At 34.9% G+C, this 27,097-nt stretch overlaps 1 long non-coding RNA gene across 1 annotated transcript; it reads left to right on the plus strand.

Moving 5' to 3' along the window:
* Window positions 1–13,816: 13,816 nt before the first annotated feature.
* On the plus strand, window positions 13,817–21,292 carry LOC122492392. Its single transcript, XR_006299605.1, has 2 exons — window positions 13,817–14,037; window positions 21,032–21,292. It is a non-coding gene; the product is annotated as an uncharacterized LOC122492392 (long non-coding RNA).
* The last annotated feature ends 5,805 nt before the right edge of the window (window positions 21,293–27,097 follow it).

The raw sequence follows: 27,097 nt of genomic DNA on the forward strand, positions 1-27,097 counted from the left end.
TCCAGAGACTTGAATGGTTTATACAGAGAGCATGAAGTTCTGTCTTTCTGGTTCCCTCTCTTCTTGGAGTTTTCTCTCATTTTTTTTTTTAGCTCTAGGCAATACCAATTGTGACTTTTTCTCAAGATGGATAACTCACCCCATGTTATTTCATTTTTCTGAAGTTGGATTACCAATAGAATATACCTCTTTCTGTTCATTGTGCAGGACCTTCAAATAATTAAAAAGATTTTTAAATCAGAGTTTATAGATATTATCTGAGATTTGATATTGTCGTAGCTTATTTCACCATATGAGAACCCACGGTAACAGTTCATTCTTATGAAATATGATTATCTTAGTTAGAGGATTTAATATCTCTATGGCTACACAATGATTGTGAAGGTAATACTCGGACAATAAAAACAAGTATAGTCAACTGAATTTGGAAATGTTTACTTCTTGATATAGTCCAGCATCACTGAGTTGGCTACTAATGACTTCTAAAGCTTTATTCACAAAATAGTAATTAATTTTGAATAGTCTGAATTCCCTTCCAATTATCGTTTATAACACTGCCAAATTAGTCCCCCTTCTCAATGCTACGAAATCCACATTCCATAATAAGTTATGTGGCACTATATTAAAAAAAGAAAAGGAGTAAATTTAGGTGTTGTCTTTATATGTTAATATCTTTCTAGTTTGGGCTTTAAATTCTTTAAAAAGCAGCCCCAACCAATGAGTCCCAACTCTGGTATATTTTCCAAGTACTGTTTAACTACCTTTAGAAGCCATGCATCAAAGCTAAAGATGATGTCCTGGTTTGAGAGTTTTGTATAGTAAATAAGTAGAATGTGACAAATTTCTATCTTTTCTAACGCTTAGAGTTATCCCCCAAGATATTGTACATTCAAGGAAAATGCAGATATCTAAGAGAAGAATGTTATGTTTATTAAATATCACAAAACACCTTAGGGATAAGACAAAGGCATCCTGAAAATAGTGTAAAGGAAGAAGAATATAGGTCCAAACCATAAAGGTGATTTTAGTCATCAACTTCAAGTTCTATGAGGCGGGGACTGGTGAACCCTAACTGATTTATCTTTTTAAGCAATCTTAAGATTTAGTAAATAAAAACACTTACAACATAATAAGATAATGTACAATACTATTGTCACCAGATAGGAAAAAAAATAAAGTCACTCTTGGGCCTTGAAACATGTGGAATACTCCAATAGTAATCCAAAGGCAATATTGGAAAATATCCCACTATAATTGATAGTTTTTTATTTTTAATTTTTTTAATGTTTATTTATTTTTGAAAGAGAGAGAGACAGAGTGCGAGCAGAGGAGAGGCAGAGAGAGAGGGAGACACAGAATCTGAAGCAGGCTCAAGGCTATGAGCTGTCAGCACAGAGTCTGACGTGGGTCTCCAACCCACAAACTGTGAGATCATGACCTGAGCTGAACTCAACCCACTGAGCCACCCAGGCACCCCACCTAATTAATTCTTAAAACTATAGTTCTCATCTAGATTTAAAATTTAACAAATGATTTGAATTCTAGTTACATTGCCATTGTAAAAATCAAGTTAGAGTTTTAATAATAACATTAGAAGTATCCAAACAGGCAATTAGGAGGTGAGGTAGGTTCTTTACTAGACAAAGTATATACGCCAAAGGAGTTGGTTACTAAGGTCTCTTTCTCAGTTCTCACTGACTGTATACCTGATTAAACAATATTGGACCTGTGAACCTAATCAGCATGCATTTCTTAGTTTAAGTGTTTACCTAGACATATTTTTGTTACTGTCAAGTGACTCTTTGATGACAAAGTTGTGATGTGTATGGTTTAAAGAGAAAACCTAATGTTAGAAGTTACTATGCACCAAGAAATTTTACTGTGATTTTCCTAAAAAATATTTAACCTATGTTTTGACCTTCTTGTCAAAAAGCATTTATTAAAAACCTAACTGGACAAAGTTTTGGGTAAAGACGTGTCTGAAAAAAACAACTGTGTAGACAAGTATCTATCCATGGTTTTATTAGGTGAAGGCATATGAAATTTACAGTTTCTGTGGGTCAAAAATAGTTGCCTACCAATGATTTTGGATAGCTCAACCTAATTATAATTAAAAACTAAATATATGTAACACTCTGAATTATGTAAGAGAAGTCCTCTTTCTAGCCCACCTTTATAGATGTATTAACTTCATTTTATATGAGCTTTTCACACTACTATTTGGTAGAATCAAGGATTTTCTTAAGTCCTAAAGAATCTACAGAGATCCAAAATATCTGCTTATCCTTCTTCCATGCTTTTCTTCCTGTATGAATGAAATATGACTATATAATTATATGGAAAATTGAAAGTTATAATTAATAGGAGGTTTGAAGAATTTGTGATTTTAGGCTAAATCTTCCTCCCCTTCTTCTCCAAATAACAAAGTCCCTCTCATAAAGTCTCATTTAGTATGGTAAATTCCTAATGTCACAATGAACAATATGAAATATCCGGAAAGGCTCATGAAACATACTGTACTCCTAAGGAAACAAGGTGTTCCATTGAATTTGAGAGGCAGCATGACACATATTGCAGATTATATTCAGACCAGACATATTGTCAAAATGAATCAAGATCCATTATCCTTGTAAACTATATGATGCCGAATAACTTGATGCAATCTGACATTGGCAACAGCAAGCCTTATCTCCATTCAGTCCAGAAATCTCCCTTGCACTTCCATTCCCCCAAATAATTGCTTTCTTCACAATTCAAATAAATAGGAATACAACAAATTCTATTACTGAGTAATCAGAAAGGAGATAGGCATGAAAGAAACTAGTCTTGGGTTTTAAAACTAATAAATAGCTCCACTGTAAAATAAGAAATCTTATGTCAGAAATAATAATCTTATGTACACATATAGGAGTACATGTATACAACCATTGTTTTATAACTTCATTTAATATTTGTTATCAAACATTAATTTAGTAATAATTATTTAATAGGATGAGATAATAACATTTTTAAAAATAATAAAATTACAACTGCAATGCCATTAATGCTTTAATTCTCTACCAGAGCACTTGAGAGTGGAAATTTTCAAGCACTGTTTATCTAGGAAAACTTCATCATTCTCTTTCAAATCTGCATTTCTTTAACCAAAACATGTTCTACTTAATTAGATCTATTACACCCAAGTGTTCACTTTATTTGAAACATGGACATGCATTCACAGTAATAGATCAGTGTATAACGATGAAGATGAAATTTTTGCTGACATGATGTTTTCATAGGATAAAACAAGTGAGTCGGTCAGGACTATATTCTAAATTTGATCTTATAACTAAAAATGGACCTGAAAACCGCATTGTAGAATGTCACAGAGAAATTTTTGTATTTATTAGTTCTACTAGAATTTGCTCTCCCATAATAATAAATTCAACTAAAATATATAAACTCAACTTTAAAATAAAGTTCTGGTAAAGTTAGAAACGTATTAGTCTGCCAGATAGTTTCATAGTAGGATTTATACAAATACCTTCCCCTACTACACAATTTAGGTCAAAATTGAGTTTAAAAAATAATCTTTGGTAAATTGAGAAGAGGTATTAAAATGCAACCAAACTATTCCACTTGGAAATTTTCTAAAGCTTTGTTGTTTTTGCTTAATCAGTAAGATATGTGTCACTGGTTATGCTTCTACTTATTACTTAATTGTGTTAGGATAACTGTATCAAATGAATAACTTTGACCAAAGAGAGTTTTAGGCTTTGTGCTCAGCTTCTAGAAGGTAATTTCAAAACCCTTGGAATGTCCTGTGTGATAATAATGGTTTTTTTATTTTTATTTTTTTTAACGTTTATTTATTTTTGAGACAGAGAGAGACAGAGCATGAACGGGGGAGGGGCAGAGAGAGAGGGAGACACAGAATCGGAAGCAGGCTCCAGCTCTGAGCCATCAGCCCAGAGCCCGCTGCGGGGCTTGAACTCACGGACTGTGAGATTGTGACCTGAGCTGAAGTCAGACGCTTAACCGACTGAGCCACCCAGGCGCCCCTGATAATAATGTTTTTGTTCACGTGGTGGTCTTTGGCCATGTCTAGTAATCTATGCTAACAATGCAGTGGGGGACCTCGGACCACTCAGTATCAACTCAATGTATGCCATGGTTGGAGACCAAGATCAGCCATGTTGGTGATCAATCACATCTGTATGATTAAACCCCAATAAAAGTTCTCACTAAAGACCAGATGAGTTTTTTGGTTAACAATACTCCATGCATACTGCCACACATCATGGCTAGGAGAAATCAGTGCTGTCTGCACTCCTTTACTGGGACAGGTCAGCTGGAAGCTCTATGTTTTGACGTCTCCTGGACCCTGCCCTATGGACTCTTTCCTCTACTGATTTTAATCTGTATCTTTTCACTACAATAAGCCCTAACTATGAGTAAAATATTTTTCCTTTGTTCTGCAAGTTTTTCTAGCAAATTATTGACCGTAAAAGTGGGTTTGAGGACCTTGAAGCTTGCAATAGGTGTCAGATATGAGAGTGGTCTTGAGATTCCCATTATTCTGAGAATAATAATTTCCTATTTCTTTTTTAGGGGGTTGGGAAAAGCTGTCTAACTTCTACAATCTCAATTTTCTCGTATGTGTAATGAGAATAAAAGTGTTTATCATATAAAATATCTGTAACAGTTAAGGCTTTTTTAAATTTTATTTATTTTGGGGCGCCTGGGTGGCGCAGTCGGTTAAGCGTCCGACTTCAGCCAGGTCACGATCTCGCGGTCTGTGGGTTCGAGCCCTGCGTCGGGCTCTGGGCTGATGGCTCAGAGCCTGGAGCCTGTTTCAGATTCTGTGTCTCCCTCTCTCTCTGCCCCTCCCCCGTTCATGCTCTGTCTCTCTCTGTCCCAAAAATAAATAAAAAAACGTTGAAAAAAAAATTTAAAAAAAAATAAAAATAAATAAAAAAAATAAATTTTATTTATTTTGAGAAAAAGAGAGAGAGAGAATCTCAAGCAGGCCCCACACTGTCAGCATGGAGCCCATTGCAGGGCTTGAACCCAGAAACCATGAGATCATGACCTGAGCTGAAATCTAGAGTCCGATGCCTAACCAACTGAGCCACCCAGGCACCCCTTCAATTAAGTTTTTATAAATATGTAAATATCTTATGAAATAAGTCTGGCATGTGGTATGGATTTAGTAAATGTTAGAAATCTAGCTCTTCTTTCTGACTAAAATAATACAATAATTTATTGGGGGGGCCTGGATGACTCAGTCGGTTCAGTGACTGGCTTGATCTCAGTTCAGGTCTTGATCTCACAGTCATGAACACAAGTCCCACATTGGGCTCCAACTGGGTGTGAAGCCACTTAAAATAAACAAAAACAAATAAACAAAACAAAAATGTAATGATTTATTAAACTTCATCATTAGTTCCCTTTGATTTATACAAAATAACCTTATTTTTCTTTTCCTAATATTATTATTTGGTTGTATTCATTTCATCTAAAGTATTTTCTGTCCATGAAGTTGAAAATCAATGTGTGTGTGTGTGTGTGTGTGTGTACTAAATTATATAGGAATATAACTAAAACATTTTCCTTATTTCAAATATTCTGTTTCTATAACTTTGGGCTAAGTCTATGCATCTGCATAAAGCCTTCTGCTGATTTTTCTTTTGAAAGGTTTTAAAGTTATGTAAAGAAAAAGATATGTATAACTCTGTGCAGTGCTGAGACCTGCCATGATTGTGCTGGGAGTTATTTACAGAAGATCTATTTCTTCTGTTGGGAATACATAGCACAAGTTTTCCTTATTGTTCTGGACATCTCACCCACTAAACCATTCGTTTTCTCTGAGGACAGAAGTAAATAGCACAATTTGTTCTCAAAGACGACTAGCTGTTTCTGAAATGTGAGGAAGCTCATGGTAAATGGGCAGAATGTTAGAAATAAATAAGAAAAATGGGGCAGCAGAAATAAATCTTTTATGATGCCTTCTCTCATTCATTTATATGGAGGCAGCCTTTTGCCACAGCTACAGGTGACAAGAAACAACAGAGATTGCGAGTTTGAAATATTTCTTAGAAAATAATTTTAGCATCAAAGTAATTTCATCATCAGCTTCAAAAGGCACTTACGTAAACCTTTTTTAAGGTGCAAACTGAAGAGTCATTTACAGAGAACAATGATTTACTTACTTACCAATCCTGGGAATGTTATTTTGCTATTATTGAATTTAATTTTTATGTCTTTTCTTTTTTTGAAATAAATAATATGTAATTCAGACATCAGAAATGAATAAAAGAAATATTTGTATGTCCAATAATGTATAATGCTTTTCTCCAACTGAGTATGACCACTTCTAAGGTGTAGCTTTATTAGCTGATAAACAACAAATGGTTTTATCATCAATTTCCCAGGGAAATGCTTTATTTTCACCCCAAGTAATTGGAAAAAGATAAATTTTTTCTATCTACTGAATGATCAGAAATAAGTCAAACGACAGCTATAACAACATAAGATGGAGAGGCAGAATTAGGATAGATCAGTACTTATTTAAACTAAAGAGTTTGTGGCAAATAATATTTTCTAAGCTTAGCCACACTTATAAGTATGCCCTCTAACATGCTTTTGTAATATAAAGCCTAATTCCTCTCCCCTTGAATCTGAGATAGTCTTAGTAACTCGCTTCTAAGTAGATAGAATACAGCAGAAGTGACACTTTATGACTTCTGAGGATAGCTCATAAGAGACAATAGAGCTTTCACATGGTTACCTTTTCTTGTGGGGCTCACCCTTGAGTCTCAGCCACCATACTATGAAGAAGCCATTTACTACATAGAAAGACATGTGGGCTATTCGGTAACCTCGGCTGATAAATAGTTTTCAGGCATGTGAGTAAGACACTGATGATTCCAGCCCTCAGTCTCTTAGCCTCTGATGACAAGTGGAACAAAAATGAGCTGTTCCTAGGGAATCCCGTTCAAATTGCAGGTTCTTAAGCAAAATAAATGTCAGATATTACATTTGGAACTTTTTTTTTTTGGTAATCTATCAATACATAATAGGAACACCGAATTTGAAGGAAAAGTTTTGAAACAAGATTAGTCATGTGTGTTATTCAAATAGTAAAGGCAATATAGTCAGGGTGGAAATTACGATTATCTTTGTTGACGTTTAGTCATGATCTTTCTGCATATTTGGGCATAACCATTATTAATTCTACAAAACCCCATATAAGTAAATAACATATACACAAGTAATTTGAGATAAAGTAGTCACACATCTTATAATTATTAGGTAACCAGGATTTTAAAATAAACTGAGTTAAATATAGCATAGTCCTAATATCTATAAGTATCTAGAATGGTGTGACAACTAAACTTTTATTCCTTTGTGTTTACTGGAGGATTGCTTTATTTTAAAAACTTATTTTGAAAGAAGTAACACACTTAATTGTTTTGTGTTCTTGAAAAAGTGGAAGATATGTTTTCTATTCTTAATCATGATTATAGTGTTTATTCTAAAGTGCCTATCAGCCCTATTGTTGAAGTAATTTCAAACATTTAATGTCTCATTTATTTTACATAAATTATGTAAGCCTTAAAGGTATGATGTGTATAACACATAATGTGACAACTTTTTAGTCTTTTTTAAAAAATATTTATACACAAATAAAAATAATCGCCTATTTTATTAAGGAAAATAAACTTGATTGTGCCTTTTTATAATCATGACATGCATCCCTTACATAAAATTTAAAGAAATATCTAAGAATAGTATAAGAAGTGAGTCCTAAATGAATGGAGGTAAACCTTTTTTTTACCCATTAATCCATAGACTATCACCTTTTTGTCACCACTTTTTGGTTCATTTCCTCCTCTTGTGATCTTAATAGGATACAGTTGAACAGCAGGGGCTTTTACTAATCTTGTTCTAGCCTACTGAAACAAGGATGAAGAGAGAAAAGTAGTTTGGTACTCTGTACATGCATATTAAAACTTGTACAAAGTTATGTTTCTCAAGCAAGGAGCCCTGAAAGGGCACAGTCCAATTCAATCCAGAGAACCAAACTAAACTGAGCCGAACAGCTTGCCTCTATACTGTATCAAAGCTCTCTACCAAAGCTTGTTGTATTTTCTCTTCCTTCTCAATCCAAGAAGACTCATTTTGTAAGACCTTCTGCTTACAAACGAAAATTTTTCATTACATTTTATGCCACTTCAAACCAAATGAACAACTTCAGAAGATTTTACTTATATAGTCTCTTAAGTTCCTTTGGCAAAAATAATTAATAACACTAACAATATCACTGGCCTCAAATTTAGATAAGACCTTCCAATGAGCACAAAATCATTTGATTTTCCTCTTGAATGTCTTCAGACATTTCAGAAATAAGTAAAAAGAATTATTTTTCTTATTTCAAAGATGGAAAAATGAAGTAAAGAATTGAAATGAATTCTTGGAGGGCACATTGTGATACAGCAGTAAAATAAAAAGTTTTATTGACAGAGTTGTGTGTTAACAGCTTATTAAGAATGAACTGCTAATTTTCCATCCTAGCTTCCTCCCTGTCTCTCTCTTCCCTCCCTTTTTTCACAGATCTTAAATGAATACCTACTATGTGAATACAGTGGGAATATCAAAATGATCTATCCATGATCTATGATTTCAAACTGATGATTTTGAAGATCAATCTTACAGTAAATTAAGTGTTATACTAACAGTTGTCAGTGAAGTACTATGACACATGTAGTACAAACTGGCTAATTTTACCAGATGCTAGAAGAAGAGAAAGAAACAAAGAATCAGAGAAGAGTGAGTAGAAGCCATGAAAAGAAGTTGATCCTCATTATTTGCTAAGTCCATATTTGCAAATTTTCCTGCTCACTAAAATTTATCTGTAATCCCAAAATCAATATGATGATTTTGTGGTCACTTAAGAACATGTGCGGAGTGACAAAAAATTAAGATGATTAGCACCCATGTTTCCAGCCAAGGTCAAACTAAGTAATATTCTACCTTCTTGTTGTAACTCTCATACTGAAAATGTTTCCTTTTCAAGGTCTATTTAGAGCCACAATTTCTACATTTTGTTGGTGATTTGACTTTTTAAAATGTCCCCTAAGCATAATAGTGAAGCATCTTCTAATGTACCTAAGTGCAAGAAGGCTTTGATGTACTTCTAGGGAAAATATGTATATTGATAAGCTTCATCCAGGGATAATTTATAGTCCTGTGTAAGTATATTAAATAAGGTATCTTTAAACAGAAACACATATAAAACAGGGTTATGTATTGATTAATTAATGAAAATGTTATGAGCCAAGGCTCACAGGAAACTAACCCTGCATCTCCTCTGAGAACAACTGTTCAGTATTCACTAATTCAGTGTTTGCAAAGACATCATAGAATACAACTACTATGAATAACAAGAATCCACTGTGGAATCCCAGGCAATGATTAGAGAAGAAAAGAAAGGCATTCCCAACAAAGCAAATAATCTCTACAGATCTTTTAAGTATGAAAGAGTGATTTATATTCAAGGGAATTCAAGACACCACTTGGTTATTTTCTGTGGAGCTCACTATTCTGTTAGTCAGGGAAAAATGTCTCTCTTATGTGGATCCTATAGTTTCTCTTTTCATAGATCTTTTCAAATTATATTATCAGTTATTTCTAGGTCTGATATGTTTAGTCTGATATGACACTCTTATCATGGGGACAATGAGTTAGACAAGGAATCAACATCCCAGGCAAAGAGAGCCAACTAACTACAGGTTCAACATGAGAGAGATAAATGATATTCCATACTCTATAGTAACTTACTGACCCAATCAACTCTTTGTCTCTTGGGAAAATTGAATGTAAGACCCTCAGAGAGGAAGTGACAAAACAGGGACAAAGTAAGAGAATTTAAGAATAAAGAAGTAAAGTCGTGATTGTGGGGAGTCAAGGGAGTAGGGAATAACCACCTTCACTAACATAGTGCAATGTTAGAGTTCTGCTTTGTTTCTTCCAACAGTTGCTTGTCACAAACAAATATTACATTATATACTTACTTGATTTTCTTTTGCTAGAATTAAAATTTTAGACAGGAAATGCATCTATTTTATTCAGTGAAGTATTACCAGTGCCTAGAATAGAGCCTGGCACATAGTTGGCACTCAGAATATATAAATTGAATAAATGCCTTTGAATGTTAGATAATGATAAATTAATATTGAAAATTAGAAGTCATGACACACTGGAATGAATATAACAATTTGTATTTCAATATTTTCTGTGATTTCTACTTAACATTAGTTCTATGAGTGAACTATATTCATTAATTTCTTTTCTGCCTGTGTCTCAATTTAATGTAAATTTTTCTAATGATATTTAAATTGTGACAGATGTGCCCTTAAGGAATGTATTGCCTAAGGATAAAGAATATATTCTAGACATTTTTAAATAAACATATCAACAAATCTGAGGAAATGTTTTATTATTTTTTTTTTATTTTTAAAGTTTTTATATAAATTCTAGTTGGTTAACATACAGTGTAATGATTAGTTTCAGGAATAGAATTTGGTGATTTATCACTTACATACAACACCCAGTGCTCATCATAAGTGCCCTCCTTAATACCTATCACCCACTTAACCCACCTCCCCTCCAGCAACCCCCAGTTTGTTCTCTATAGTTAAGAGTCTGGGGAAAAGTTTTAGTGTAATGTTTATCACAGTGTATGTATTAAAACCTAAAACCTTTCTGGGGCGCCTGGGTGGCTCAGTCGGTTAAGCATCCGACTTCGGCTAAGGTCACGATCTCGTGGTCCGCGGGTTCGAGCCCCGCGTTGGCTCTGGGCTGATGGCCCAGAGCCTGGAGCCTGCTTCGGATTCTGTGGTTCCCTCTCTCTCTGCCCCTCCACTGTTCATGCTGTGTCTCTCTCTGTCTCAACAATAAATAAACGTTAAAAAAAAATAAAAAAAAAAAACAAACCTAAAACCTCTCTATCAAAAAAGCATTTGAAAATAGGCATTATTTTATTGTATTGTAGCTTTAAAAAATATCTCTTTTTGGGGGGCCTGGGTGGCTCAGTTGGTTGAGCATCTGACTCTTGATTTCTGCTCAGGTCATGATCTCATGGTTTGTGGGTTGGATTCTCTCTCCCTCTCTCTCTGCCCCTCCCCTGTTCATTCTCTTTCTCTCAAAAGAAATAAATACATATAAAAAAATATCTTTTTAAATTTAGTGTTAAGTTATATACATATAAACATTATGTACGTAGATATATTCAATATAGATTATATTATATATCATAATAGTGTATATTAGATAGGTAGATAGATAGACATAATTTCAGAAATAAACAAAGGCTAAATATCTAAGTCATTCTACTAGTAAAATTTAATATTTCCATTTGATTTAATGAGTTGTAGGCTAAAATTTTGAAGATTAGTGATGATTTTGTTCAATTTAACAAATACAAATATAAATAATTACACAAAATTATAGTAATTTATAGTAGTCATTTGCACAAAGATTATGAAATTAAGAAAAATGTATACTAACAACTTACCATATATATCTATAATTGTGTGTGTTTCTGTGTGAGCCTTTATTGTATAAGGCCAAGAAGCTCCACCACATCATAGTAGTGATATGGGGAACACAGGAAAAGGAAATGTGGATAAAATTAAATTTCTTTATAATCTGCAGCCCCTTGACAAATACTTGAGACAGGCAGAATATGACACTCCTCTAGGAACTCTTGAATGTCTTAATGTTAATACTTTGCTAAAAGGAAAAACAACCCCAGTTTGACAACTGTTAGTGCCTCCAGAATCTTGTGAGTCTTCAACATATGAAAGTCCTTTTGGAAAGTTCCTTTGTCTTGATCTCCCCCAATTCCAAAGCATATAATCAGTCATTCTTCACATCCCCAATACAGTGCTTCCTATCCCCCTCTCCTCCACCCAGTCCTTGGGTCCTGCCCCAGTGCTATAATAAGAACACATTTTGTACTGAAAATGTCTCAAAAATTCTCTCTTGGCCAAACTTTAGCACTTCAAACCACATCAGTATTAATCAAGAAAATGAAAGGATATGCACTGAGTCTTCAGAGTTACAATTAAGGACGGGTTCTGTAATTTATGGTCCATCTGTTATTGGTGAAGATTGGCATCAATACACACATACATCAAAAATAAAAAAGCTGGGCACCTGGGTGGCCCAATCAGTTAGGCATTCAACTCTTGATTTTGGCTCAAGGGATGATCTTGCAGTTTGTGAGATGGAGCCCCACATTGGGCTCTATGCTATAAGCACAGAACCTGCTTGGGATTCTCTCTCTCCCTCCCTCTCTGCCCCTCCCCTGACTGCACTGTCTCTCTCAAAATAACTTTAAAAAAAAAGAATTAAAGGCTATATCTTTCAAAGATATCACAATATTCACAGTACAAGAACTTCCAGAAAGAAGCATAGGTGCCAGTGTCTACAGTCAAGAAACCATGTCTATTATTTTGCAGCACAGATGAGTGTTTTGTACATTTTTCAGTCTCAACACAGATTTTTTTCTCTCACTTTGCAAAATTGCCATTGAGGAAATATTTTCTTGAAGGTATATATTTTCCACCAAAGTAATAAGCTCTTCTTTCCTGGTCACAGGAAGTGTGCTAGATGCTCTGGACTCTTCCCTTTAACACTGATTTCCTGTGGGAAGTAATTCTCTCTTTTTGAATCAACATTCAATTAACATTCAGATTCTTAACACAGCTTTAATGAAAATGGAAAGGAAGAAAACAATTCATTCTCCAAATAACATTATTCTATGGATATTGTAGTTCTCTTAATTCCCCCCCCCCCCTCTGGAGTTGAGCAATCTCCATGATATGCTCATCAAATCAAACATTAATTTAATTTATTTCAGTGCACAAATTTATTTCTTTTATTTGTTTTCATTTAGGTAGTGATTGTCTAATCAAAATATTTTGTATAAGGCTGAGTGTCTCTTAATAATCATCATGGAAATAGTCAATTATACCATTTATACCATAAAAAGTACATTATTTCTCAAAAACTTATTTAAAGCTAGTTAGCATCATACAATAAGACTCATGGAGAATTACTTTAATAATTTTGCTACTAAATTAATGCATCAAAATCAGAAGTTAAATAATACTCACTTTGCTCATTGCAGAAAAGTTACAATAAAGAAATCTGTAAGCAAACTGGTGTAATTAGATAGGAAGAAAGAGCTGGTAGAAAGGAAATGAGATATCTACACACTTCCTTTCTATGAAATATCTTAAGCTGACTTCAAAAGACTGAAGAAGGGAATGAAAGCAGTGTTAAATAAATATTGGTCCTGTTGATCCCCACTTACTCCCAATTATCCCCTTATCAAATCTTACTTTATTATAGCTATTAATGAAAAACATAAGAATTGACTTTGTTAGTACAACATTGTGTTAACAATTTTTTGTCACCCTCTTCCTTTTAGAAGAAACACCATTACTGATATAGAAAATTTCCAGTTGTAACTTTGGAAACATTTTAAATTTTGACTTGTGCAATTCATTTTTTAACTTGGTTTAAAAGATATTCATAACAAAATTGTGATTTTCTATGGTCAAGAAATGTTCTATAATTGTCTTGAGAACAGATATCAAATATACTAAAAGAATAGCAAAATGTGACCAACCATTACCTTCCTTTACCTTATGTAAGTGCCCATAGTAAAGTAAGGACTCTAAGTGCTTATTACTCTTTCCTCCCCTCATATCATGCCTTTTTTTTCTTTAAAAAAATTTTTTTTTTATTTATTATTGAGGCCAAGTGGCGAATAAGCTAGAAGATCAGAAGGTCCCTGAGGAAGGAGCAGGCACTGGCACATGCAAGTCAACTTCCAGAATGCACATTATCGTTCCTCAGATCCACCACACAGATCCAAAGAGGTCTTCATGCAGTGGTGGAACTTTTAAGTCATGGAGCACTGAGAAGTATAGCATCCTGAATAGACTTGGCCTATGGAGGAGCAGAAGAATTCCATTCTCTACGGTATCAGAGTTCCTGCAGTGCCTACTTATGCACAGAGAGCAGGCTGTGGCAAAAGTAGCTGTGCTGGCCTTATGACGCTGTGATGCATTTCTAGCTTACTGTGATCTCAAACACGTGTCCTTGTAATGATAGGAAAATTGACAAGGACTGTTTCCATGGAAAGGCAGAAACCAAGGATGAGTTGGGGCCTGTTGATGATTTGGCATGGGCAATGGTCTCATTGTAGGTAAAGTCTGTAATATTAATAATAGTTTAACATATTTATTAGTTTGGGTTTGCAAACCAGCTGAAAAATTCCAACACCTGGTCTAATATAATATATATGTCATCACTTTGGAAGCAAAAGAAACTTGAAAAAAATCGTTTCAACTTTCTGTGGTGCTCCATTTTCATTTACTTTTTTGAAAATATTTGATTTGCAAGGCATAAAATGCATGAATTGGGTTTTAGTTTATAGCCTAGAACACAGGGTGAGGGAGTGAGACTTAGCCTGGGGTTAAAAGCAAGAAAAGCAAAGTCAAAAGGAAAACGAAAAGCAAAGCAAAGAAAGCAAACCAAAAAGCTTGTAATTTTTTTTTGTCACTAGCCCAAGGAAAGTGTGTATAGCTTGTCAATCTAAATTCAAGTGTTGTCTGTCTAACGTAGGTAGATCTCCTCATTCCTACAAGATTCAAACTCAAAGGATTGATAGTTCTCTAGCATCATTGTTGTTATTACTTTAGAAATATACTTCTTGTATGCATTTTTGCATCAGAACTTTTGGGAATAAATCCTGAATAACATTTGAAAGGTGGAGAGAAAAACAAAATTGGAAGTTCCTACAAAGAGAGAAAAGTTCTCCCATCAAGTCCTAAGATTGCATTCTCCCAATATCAGGTTCAGGCTATTGACCTTTGATACTTTACTATCAAGCTATAGATATTAGTGTATATCTAGCAAATATTATGAAGTAGAGGTTAATCTGCTAGAATTATAAGGAGGTATGGACAGCTTCAGAGATATCCTGGTTCAAGGTCACCAATCTTTATTTCTACATTCTCTTATTAGTATTGCTTTCAGGAAAATCTCTGCATCATCACCAGCAAGATTTATACTGGTTTATGCCTCTATGGCCTTTACAGCTTCTTTTCTGAAAAATAATAGTTTGGCAAAAGTTTCAGGAATACAGCTTGGTCCACCTGGTTTAAAGTGCCCACCAATGAACCGATTATCACTGGTGAAGTTCAGAGTAATAATCAGCCAGACATGGGCAACAGACTGCGTTTTGGTCCGAAATAGCAATGAAAAAAAATTTCAAATGTAACATAGATTAATTATGCTTGTATACATTCCCTTAATAAGGGTAAGGGATTATGGTAAATTTCATCTTTACATACAGAGAGATACAGAGAAAAAAATTTTGGAAACTATGCCAAGTAAGTGTTATAAATTCTTGACCAAAAGAAGAAATGCAATATTGAGACCGTTTTTCTGTATCTAAAGAATTTCCAGTCCTTCCTGTCTTGTCTCAGCTTCATCCAACATTGGAATCTGACAGAGCAGAATGACTATGACCAAGTAGTAAATGATGTGGCACACAGCAAAGGAAATGGAGTGGTTAAAGGGATTGAGGGACTATCAGGGGGAAAATAAGGGACAAAAGGGTTCTAAATAGAAATTCCCCTGCCAGTTACAAGAGGTGGTCTTTTGGTAATGCCTAAAGAGATGTGTAATATTTAAGAAAGCTGGATCTGGAAGCAAGCTTCTTGAGTTCAAGTTCCAATTTTGCCACTCATCATCTCTGCCACTTTGGATAACTTAACTTCTTTTGGCTTTGGTTTCCTTACCTGCAAATGGAGCCTCTACTTTGTTTGATCGCTGTGAGCAATAATTGTGGTAAAAGATAAAATGCTTTAAGAACAGTTTCTAGCTTTCTATTAATCAGAGAATGTTGATTTCTTAACAATTCCAAAATTCCAATGGCTATCAGTAACTTAATAGTTAAAGTTTATTTCTCAATTTTACTTCAATTCGATGCAGATGGAGTAAGTGACTTCGAGAAAGTGGCTCTGTACCTCATAGGACTCACTGACTCAGGGTTCTTCTACTGTGTTGCCTTTCCCACCTAAGTGTCATGAAAATCCGCATGCAGACGAGGAAAAAGACTGAGCACAGCACAAGACATTTTTTACAGGTTATCTGGCATTAGCCACTTTAATTCTAGTTAGATTCCATTTGCCAGAACCCAGGAAAAGGTGGCATTAACTTTAAGGGAGGCAGAAAAACCATGTCTTGCTGTGAGTGTTGAAGGAAGAAGAAAACACAATATTGATTCTCACTTACAGGCTCAGCCACACCCATTACCAGTCCTTTACAAATATTATTTTTTTTCTGTTAGAACCAAGGTCCTAAGATCATTCATTTGAATATGACCCATGACCAATTTTTACCATCTGTAAACTATACACGGCCTTAAACTTTCAAATCAAGTCTGGAAATTAGGAACAATTTTGCATGTTCTGGATTTGTTGATTTGACTGTGTAACAGTAATGATAAATTGTTATGAATTGTATTGCCCATATCTTATACCTTTATGGGTTGAATGGAGGAAATATACTTAAGATTGTGTGGCAGCTAATAAGCAAAACAAATATTCAGACTTCAGAGAGTGCTAAGTCTGAGTATAAAAATATGGAGATCTTGAATAATGGTAGCAGTGTGTACAGGCAGAAGTAATCTCTACTAAATGAAATATAGAGTAGAGAAAAAAGAGACCCTATGAAGCCTTGATAATGAGCATCTGTGTATTTATAAACCATTTAATAAAACTCTGCTACTAGTTAGTGCTAAGGATTTTTATTGAGAGCATTCACTGACTTTGACCAAGTAACCGAGAGAAAATGTCTTTCACAGATGCACATAAGGGAAGGGAAGCAAAAATAATATAAAAACAGGGAGGGGGACAAAACATAAGAGACTCTTAAATATGGAGAACAAATAGTTCCAGGGTTACTAGAGGGCTTGTGGGAGAGGGGATGGGCTAAATGGGTAAGGGGCACTAAGGAATCTACTCCTGAAATCATTGTTGTGCTATATGCTAACTAATTTGGATGTAATTAAAAAAAATTAAATTAAAATTTTTTTAAAAAAATTTAAAAAATTTGCATTGAGGGGCACCATGCTCAGTTAATTGAGCATCTGACTCTTGATTTTGGGTCAGGTCATGATCCCAGTGTCGCTGAGAAATGAGCCTGCTTAGGATTCTCTCTCTCTCCCTCTCTTCTGCTGCCCCTCTCCCCCACTCATGCTCTTTCTCTCTCTCTCAAATAAAAAAAAATGCATTGAAATTATAAGGCATGAGTATAAGTAATTTTAACAATCCAAAGTGTAGAGAATATTTCAAATAGAGTTTGGACACACTCTACTGGTATTTATATGGAAAGTCTGTATTTTATATTATTAATAATAAGTATGGCCTCTATGGTATTTATCCTCTCTGCCCTGTCATCTAAATCCATATTTTTTGCAAGGAGTAGTATTGGCTGATCAAGTGCAAATTCACAGATTTTGCCACATTTTCAAGAATGTAACCTTAATAAGGCTGGATTGGGCAAAAGTCTACTTTAAGTTATTTTCATTTGTTTCTTCTCTTTGGCTATTGTGATATGGATCTGTCCCATTATGTAAGAGTGAACCTATGTAAGACTTGGATTTAAGCTTGCATACAAGTGAGCAATGTAGGCTGTTTTCCTTGAGTGTCAGTTAAATAAGATTAAGTTATGCTGTTTTAAAAATAATGAAAAAAATACAGAATAGTTTTGTCATTTATGTTCACTCCAGGACCCAAGCTAAAATAGGAATTGTCTCTTAAACACTGTCAATCTTGGGGCACCTGGATGGTTCAGTCAGTTAAGTGTCTGACTTCTGCTCAGGTCATGATCTCGCAGTTCCTGAGTCCGAGCCCTTCATGGGGCTCTGTGCTGATAGCTCAGAAACTGGAGCCTGCTTTGATTCTTTGTCTCCCTCTCTCTCTTCCTCTCCCCTGCTCACACTCTATCTCTCTCTCTCTCTCAAAAATAAACATTTTAAACAATTAAAAAACAAAACAAAACATTCTCAATCGTGAGAAAAGAAGGAGACTCTGGCAAGCTATGTGTTGGCCTTTAACATTTCTGCATTGAAGTAATATAGGTCATCCCTGCTTACCTTTTCTTAACGAAAGCAAGTTACATGTCCAAGCTCGATATTAAAGGGTGGATATAATCTTCCTTTAAGATGGTGAAGAAGGGGCACCTAGGTAGTTCAGTCAGTTGAGCGTCCGACTTCAGCTTAGGTCATGATCTCACGGTTGGTGGGTTCAAGCCCCACACTGGGCTCTGGGCTGACAGCTCAGAGCTTGGAGCCTGCTTCAGATTCTGCATCTCCCTCTCTCTGCCCCTCCCCAGCTCGCACTCTGTCTCTCAAAAATAAATAAAAAATGTTAAGCAATAAATAAATAAATAATAAAATGGTGAGGAAAATGATTTTGAACAATATAATCAGGACATCAGCAAGATGGCGACATTGGAGGGCCCATTTTCATATGTCCCATAGCAACAATAATTTGGCAGCCTCCCACAGATAAAGGTGGCTTGTGGGATATTTGGGATCCAAGTAGGAAGTTATGAAGCCCTGATGGAGCCCAAGACTGAGGAGGGCTGTTTTAAGAAAGCAGACCTATGCCCAAGTGGCAAGCTCACTAATGGTGGTTGGAGCTACAGACCCAGAGGCAGCCCTATCTACCTATAGAGCTGGCTATAGTCCCATATGGCCTTGGTCTTACTACCACCACTATCTGTCATGGAACTCAGGAGATGTCATGTCTGTTAGTGCTTTGAGTAATATGCCTGCTGACCTCGGTCATCTCTTGGATCCTGAAGCAACTGTGAGCCAACATGAAGAGCCATTGCCTTAGTGTCTCTCCTTTTATTTCCTTTATTTATTTCTTTATTAATTATTATTATTATTATTATTATTAGAGAGAGAGAGAGAGAAAGAGCAAGGGAAAGGGGCAGAGGGAGAGAGAGACAGAATCCTAAGCAGGTTCCATGCCCAGCATGGAGCCCCATGCTGGGCTCGATCCCACAACCCTGGTATCATGACCTGAGCTGAAATTAAGGGTGGGATGCACAACAGACTGAGTCACCCAGGTGTCCCCAGTCTCTTTTTAATTGAACCATTTTGTGCAATAGAAAAGTTTTATTGAGCACAAGCTTAATTGACTCAAACATCTTTTCCATGAATTAAATTGGCTTTCCTTGCTCAAATATCTCAGTTTTATCTGTTATAGGATAGAGTGAAGAATCTTCCATATTCCAACTTTGTATATTTCTGTAAGTTTTAGAATCCTTTTAATTTTCTTTTATCTTATTTTCCTTTTATTCTCTCTTGCAATTATTTTCTGAGTTCATTTCTTTCTTGTAATACCTTGCCAAATGATACCCATAGCAACTTAGAAGTACTCTTTACATCTTATTCCCCAGCCTCCCCAACTATAGGTCAAAGCTCATTCAAGAATGTCACCTGCCTTCCAAGTTATCACAAGTGATACTTTTTATAAAATGTTTCACCACAAAATAATATAAATTACTACCCTTCCAGCCTCCAATCACAGTTTCTTCATCATCCCATATGAAGCCTAAAGCCAAAGACGTATATATGTTTATTATGGACCACTCTCTGTACTAATTAGTACACATATATAATAAACTTATACTTTTTTATAATACATAGTCTCCCCCAGACTACGTAAAAACAGTTTTTACATAGTCCTACATAAAACTATAATTCTATACATGGCTGGCTTGTATTTTTGTTTATTTATTTGTTTTTCACAGTCATATGTCTCTCAGAGTTCATGAACACCAGGTGGTCAATGACATGGCTTAATATGATCTTAGTCCCAAACCAGAATTCCCAAGCAGATTCAGATGCCAGTGAATTCTGTCAATGACTCTTGAGGGAATATTTAAATCGGTAGATATAATAAAGAAAAACAAATGCAGTTTGAAAAACAATCACTCACTTTGATCCTGAAACCTTAAAATTAATGTTGGAAATATTTTAATTTCATTTTTAAATTGAGGTATTAATTTTGACAGAATACTTTAAAAACCTTATGTGAAATATTTTTAGTTTCAAATGCACTTAATTTGTTTCCTAGCTACTTATTAAAATGACACTATGGCCCCACATTTCCCTCTTTTGATACTTAGTAGAAAATGTTTACCTTATCTATTTTCATCGTGTCCAGTGACAGAAGAAAAATACTAGTATTAATTAAAACTTAATTTTGTCAGGATTCCTAGAGTTAGGTATCATTATTACCATTCTAGTCGGACAGATGAATAAATCAAAGTACAGAATGTTTCAGTATCTTGTATATGGATAAGGAAGAGAATTCTTTGTCCAGAATTCTGGAGGCAAACTCTTAACTAATCTGTTGCATTGGACTATCTTTTAATATATAATATTAAATACCTATTATTTTTTATAATCATTAGAAAACTAGATAAATATTACTACAGGTGACTATCACACATAGTCAATAGATATTAAATTTTATATCAACTAAATAGTTCAACATTTAACTATATAACTCAATTCTTGTTTAATAAATGTACATTACACAAGTGGATGAATCAGTGATTACATTCTAAGCCAGAAAATACATTAAGGATGTTTAACATTTTTTAATTTAATAGATAATAAATATCCTTATATGTTGAGAATAACTTTTTTGTCAATATGTTGCTTGTTTGCATTAAAATAAAGGAGCCATTTAAAAAATGAAAAATAGAATTTGTTCTGAGTGAGAAAAATAACTGAAAAATACTATTGTTTTAAAATTAATTTAAAGGTGTTTTGGAATTTCCATAGCTAATAGCTTCAAAATAGTTATATACCTTTTTTTTTTGTCTTCTGAGGATTTAATTCTTTAACTAAATTTATTGTCTTGTTTTTTTTTTTTACAAGTCTCATCTAGTTATCTGACTGATAATGGCTTTTCTTCAGATTGAGAAGTATCTGTGGGTGGCAACAGCGAATAGGAGGTTGATATGAGGACCTAAAAGACTTGAAGAGACTCTGCTTTGTTTTGAATCATTCATATGTGGTGCCACACTATTCAGAAATTAATGTTATTCCATAAATGAATAATGATTTAAATGTACTCAGTAATTGTAAATGCACAAGCATTTTTCCTGTCATATAATAATAAAAAAAATGATGTGGTTTTGGCTAGTCTTGGATTCTTTTTTAAAGTTATTCAAAATAGGTACCGACAAAGAAGCAAAAAACCTATTTCTAATATACAATACATCATGCAGATTAAATGGAAATACTCACATTTTCCAAACCTGATGTCCTGAGATTATTAAAAAGAACATTTTTAATATTAGGGTCTGTAAAAATGTTATTCTCTGGGGAAGACCACTGTTAAATATGATGAAATTGATTATGTTAAATGTAATATGTAATTCTTACAATAAATTATTTTAAAGGGGCAAAATCAGTCTTTTCCATTGTTCAATAAAAGACAAAAAGGCAAATGGAAAGTCAAATCTCAATTAAGTGCAATTTAAGAGAGAAACATGGTGCAGATGCTGTGATATTGACACTTATTTATTTATCAAACATTTATGCAATATCTATTTTTTGCCAGTCCATACACAGTATTGATAATACAGAAATAAAATCATCATCATCATCATCATCATCATCACCGTCATCATCACTGTCATCATCATCTATCATTGAGGAATTTATCAGAGGGTGTGACAAATTTAAAAACATGGTACAACGAGATATGCACCATGATAAAGGTGTATGTAAGCTACCACAAGAGCATACAGGAGCTATGACTAGCCTAAGTTTTGGAGGTAAAGGGGCTATTGGACTATTGTAACTTTGTATGTGCATGTTAATCCATCTAGTCTTCTGATTTATTTAAATATGTCCATCTCTACCACATACGGTTCTTAGGAGACTGTCAGTTACTGTATTGCTTTACCACCTAGGAGTAAGCCAATAATTTAAGAGTTCCAAGAAGCATTCTTAACTCTAAGGACATTCTATTTGGGTCTGGGATTGTCAGGCCTATCTGACTCTTCCCTGGCATTGTGATTGAGACACGGGCACTGGGAAAGAACTGACATTACTAAGCCAGGATGATGTAAATGTAGGTTTGCCAGTATTGCCCATGCTAGGAGAAGAATGAAACCAAACAGACCAGAGAAGACAAGAGGTTCAGAGGAGGAAGCTTCTGATGACAATTTTAATTCCCTAAATTAATTCATGGAAGTAACCAGGCAGAAGCAAGGTGTGCCAAAAAATTAGAGACAAGTTTCATAAAACTTGAGCTCAGATTCCAGCCGAAATCTGTTTTTTAAAACTAGTTAATGTTTCTACTTATAATTGAAAGTGTCTTGTTATTATTACAGATGGGGATAAAAAGATGGAACTTTCTTAGAGATAGAGATATTTAAGCTAAAAAATTGAAGGATGCAGACATGTGTATGCTTGATAACTGAACATAGGTGAACAGTTTGTATAAATTATTAAATAAGAAAGAGTAAAGCATATTGAGAATATTATGCATGTTGAGGCATTCTATAAAAGATAGGCAAGGTCTAGTTTTTGAAATAGATTTGATGATACGTTGAGGATTTGAAATTTATGTTGAAATTATTAGAAAGATCTTAAAGGATTTGAGGAGGGGACTTAAATTATGAGAACTGTTTTTTTACAATGATCTCACTGGAGCATTGTAGAGAAAAGCATTAGCGGCAGGAACGCTACTCAGAATTATGTTGTACTTCATACGAGAAATAGCAAAGGCTTAAATGAGAGCATTTGCCAAAATTTTTTAGTAGGTCGAATCTACAGTATTGGTTCTAGCACCAGATGTGAAGATCCAGAAGACCTTAACTTAATAATGACTAGCAATTTTCTGACATGGGGAATACAGTGGCTGATGGTGTCATTCATTGAGATAAGGGCATCAAGAAGAAAAAAATATATATACAGAATAAATAAATTGTATATTCCAAGTGATATACCTATCAGTTTAGCTGAAACGTGTTATTTCAATTATTCTTTTAGCCACCTACCATAGCAATCCCTATGCAGTCCCCATCTAAATATATTTGGTATTTCTCAAACATACCCGGCAGCTATCACATGTTTTCGGCCATTTTTCTTCTGAAATCTCCCCCTTTGGCCTCTTCCAGTGAATATTCCTGTCAATGTCAAGAGTGGTTTCCACACTTTGGGAATACAGCAATATCTCAAGATATACAGATACTGTGACTTCTGTCATATATAACTTTCTCCAGTCATCACTTTTGCTTCCTTTGGACTATGCTGAATCTTTCAACAATTGCCAAACTGCACTGAACACTTCTGTTAATGCCAATGTTCTGGATTCTTTCAGTATCGATTAAACTAGTATTTTTTGTACAAAAGCCACGTTCTATTTGACTCAGAAGTGAAAAGGCAGAGCTTTCTCCCTTGAGAACCTTATTCTTCCACCTGAGCACAAAGTATTGCTCACAGCACCAGTGACTTACAGAGGTTTAGTAAAAAGGCTTTTTCCATTTTACTTACCACTCGTACCAAACCTGGGCCTGGGCTATACCCAGTAGTGAATAACAGTCACCAAGTTGCTTCCTTGTGATATTAGGCACTGTTATTTAATTGGCTTATTTGCTTGGATTTCTCTGCTTAGAGACTTATTCTTACAGAGAAATCTCAATCCAATGGACTTACTTTACCAATTTGCCAGAGATGCTCACAAACTCTCCAATTTTACTATTAAATCCTTAGACTCCTGAGTGCGTGACTGACTTGAACATGTTTACATATTCCACAGTATCACACAAAGTGCTTTTCTCCAAGATACTGAAATGAATTCCTGACCAATGAGTTAAAGACAGCATTAATACTTCCCATTAGACAAATTCTTAGATCATTAAAGATAGGACTATGACTTTTGTGGGTTGACATGTTCTATAAAATCATAAATAGTACTTTTCCCAGAAGAGATCTAAATAAATTCAGTATTTCTCTGCTTTGCTACAATAATCATGTTGCCTTGAAATATTTGAGAAGGGAATTTGTATAAATATCGTCTTTAAAAGATTTCAGTTATATTTTTAAACATCAAATTCAACTACACAGTAAGAAGATTTCATTTTGAAAATTTCTGAGGATGATAGGAATGAGGTAGTCCTATGTAGTCTGCTCAAGTTGACTCAATATTGACTCACATACTGTATTCAAGGTATTCTTCAGTGCACTGGAGGTGCAGCAAGTGAGAAAGAATGCCAAAGCCTGTCTTGGGGCTTACGTCCTGGCGGACTTCATGTGACACATTCTTCAAACACGGCAAACCTAGGGTTCAAAGAAAATCAGCTCATGTTTAAATGTTGTAAAACGTTGTTTAAACTGCAGTTTGTGAAATGACCAATTCCTTCCTGCCCTTTCAGCATTACAAATGATGTGTTTATTTACAGAGATAGGCTCAATAAGGCACGCCCAAATAGGACTTTCATTGTTTTCTCCGGTATCTGGTTATGCACTTCCCAGGATAAACTCGATTATAGGTCCATTGCTTCGTTGTCACGCATAGGTAAGTGAAAATTGTGTCACTCTAATATTTTTTTAAAAAAAACAAACATATTTTCATCTAATTGAAATGACAATATAGACATGTCTTCAGTATAGACCTGTTTCTATAGCTTGTTCTTCCACTCTTTTCTGCCCATTCACAGGCTGTATGTGGCAGCTCTGGAGCTTGAACAGGTAGTAGGAAAGAGAAAAACCCTGTGTGACTGGAACAATCATTTGCTCTTGGTGCTCTGAAGATAAAGTGTATTCTAATATTCTAAATGCTTATTCTTTATTTCCTGAGGTGCTTTTGAGAGTTTTAGTTTATACTTCCTCTAAGACTGGGAATCTTTCAACTATAGTTTCCTTGAAGTGAGAGATCTCTCCCTTTGTAACAAACAAGATACGAATTGGACATGGTCATATTTCTGCATCTCCCACTTCAATGGCTTCCTGTTACTGTTAGATAAAATAAAATCCCTCACTGCTGCCTCGAAACAGCAGTGTTATCTGCCCTGAGCATCCCTCCCCCTACAACGGCTATCACCTTGGCTCAGACTGCCTATGGAATATGAATACACATTGCCTTTTTCCAGCCTAGTAATGTTCCATGTGTGGTTCCCTTTGCCTGCTATAATTTCCCTCTGTATTTTCCCGTCATTCAGTTGTCAGTTTAAACTTTTTTTTAATGTTTAATTATTTTGAGAGAGAGAGAGAGACAGAGCATGAGCATGGGAAGGACAGAGAGAGAGGGTGACATTTGAAGCATGCTCCAGACTCTGAGCTATCAGCACAGAGCCTGATGTGGGCCTCAAACTTACAAATCGTGAGATCATGACCTGGGCCGAAGTCAGACGCTTAGCCTACTGAGCCACCCAGGCACCCCTCAATTGTCAGTTTAAGTACTAGCAAGTTAGAGAAGACTTTTTATGAAAACATCATCTACGTCAGCCTAACCCTTTTTTATTTCACCACATTAATTTGCAAATGTATTTCATTTATTTATTTGCTTGTTTGTTTTTTTTTAGCTCTCTTTACCACACTAGAAGATTCAACACGTCATGAGATTTGTGTCCATTTGTTGCTTAGCAATTACTTGTTAATAGGAATTCATCATTGATGTTTAGGAAGAATATTTTGTTGTGTGTAGTAGAAAATAGTGCAGTATGTAAGTGAAATATTAACCTGTAATTAACATTTCACATGTTGCCAAGTAATGCATGTGTTCTCTGGAAATGGAGCTTACAAATATAGTTGTGATTTTAATATGCCACAATTACTCTTATCCATGTTCAGCATATACCAAAATAAGAGGCTATCATATTTTTCAGTTTCTTGTGATTCTAAAGTAAAGCTCTCGTATCAAATATATGCGTTATGATTGCAACACTTTAGTTAAATTTAATTAAATTTAAGTTAAATTTAGTTGTTAACACTTTATTTAAGATGACACTTCTGACTATTACTTTATAAATCAGTGTTCCAAGCAAAAACACTCAAACTATGAAAAGGCAAGTTAGATTACTTTTTTATTAACATGTTATATCTCTCTCAACATCTATTTTACTTTGTAAACATAAAAAGTCCTGTCTTCCAAAAGTAACTGCCATTAAATAATTTTAAAAGAAAGTATTATACAATTAGTTCATCTGCATAGAAAAATTGACATAGAGACATTTTAAGTAAAACAAAATAAAAATGAACACAAATAGACATTGTCCTAACCCTCGAATGTAATAAAGACTATGTTAAGAATTTAATTGTATTGGGGCGCCTGGGTGGCGCAGTCGGTTAAGCGTCCGACTTCAGCCAGGTCATGATCTTGCGGTCCGTGGGTTCGAGCCCCGCGTCAGGCTCTGGGCTGATGGCTCAGAGCCTGGAGCCTGTTTCCGATTCTGTGTCTCCTTCTCTCTCTGCCCCTCCCCCGTTCATGCTCTGTCTCTCTCTGTCCCCCAAAAAATAAATAAACGTTGAAAAAAAAAAGAATTCAATTGTATTAATATTTAATTAATACATTGATATATTTTACTTATGAATTTAGTGGCTTATTGAAATGATTTATTAAAATAATCAATTCACAAGTGCTCTGCTTTTTACTTTAACTTTTTGGCTATAGTCACTTGATTTCATCCCTCTCTTTCAAGTATCTTTCCACATAATTAAAACCTTCATTCTATATATAAAAGAAGGATTTTCTACTCTCTCAGGAGAAAGAAGAAGGACTATTTCCCTCTTTTTTTTTTTTTTTTTAATTTTTTCAACGTTTTTATTTATTTTTGGGACAGAGAGAGACAGAGCATGAACGGGGGAGGGGCAGAGAGAGAGGGAGAGACAGAATCGGAAACAGGCTCCAGGCTCTGAGCCATCAGCCCAGAGCCCGACGCGGGGCTTGAACTCACGGACCGCAAGACCGTGACCTGGCTGAAGTCAGAT

This window comes from Prionailurus bengalensis, chromosome C2 (assembly GCF_016509475.1).
Source record: "Prionailurus bengalensis isolate Pbe53 chromosome C2, Fcat_Pben_1.1_paternal_pri, whole genome shotgun sequence".
Taxonomy (NCBI): domain Eukaryota; kingdom Metazoa; phylum Chordata; class Mammalia; order Carnivora; family Felidae; genus Prionailurus; species Prionailurus bengalensis.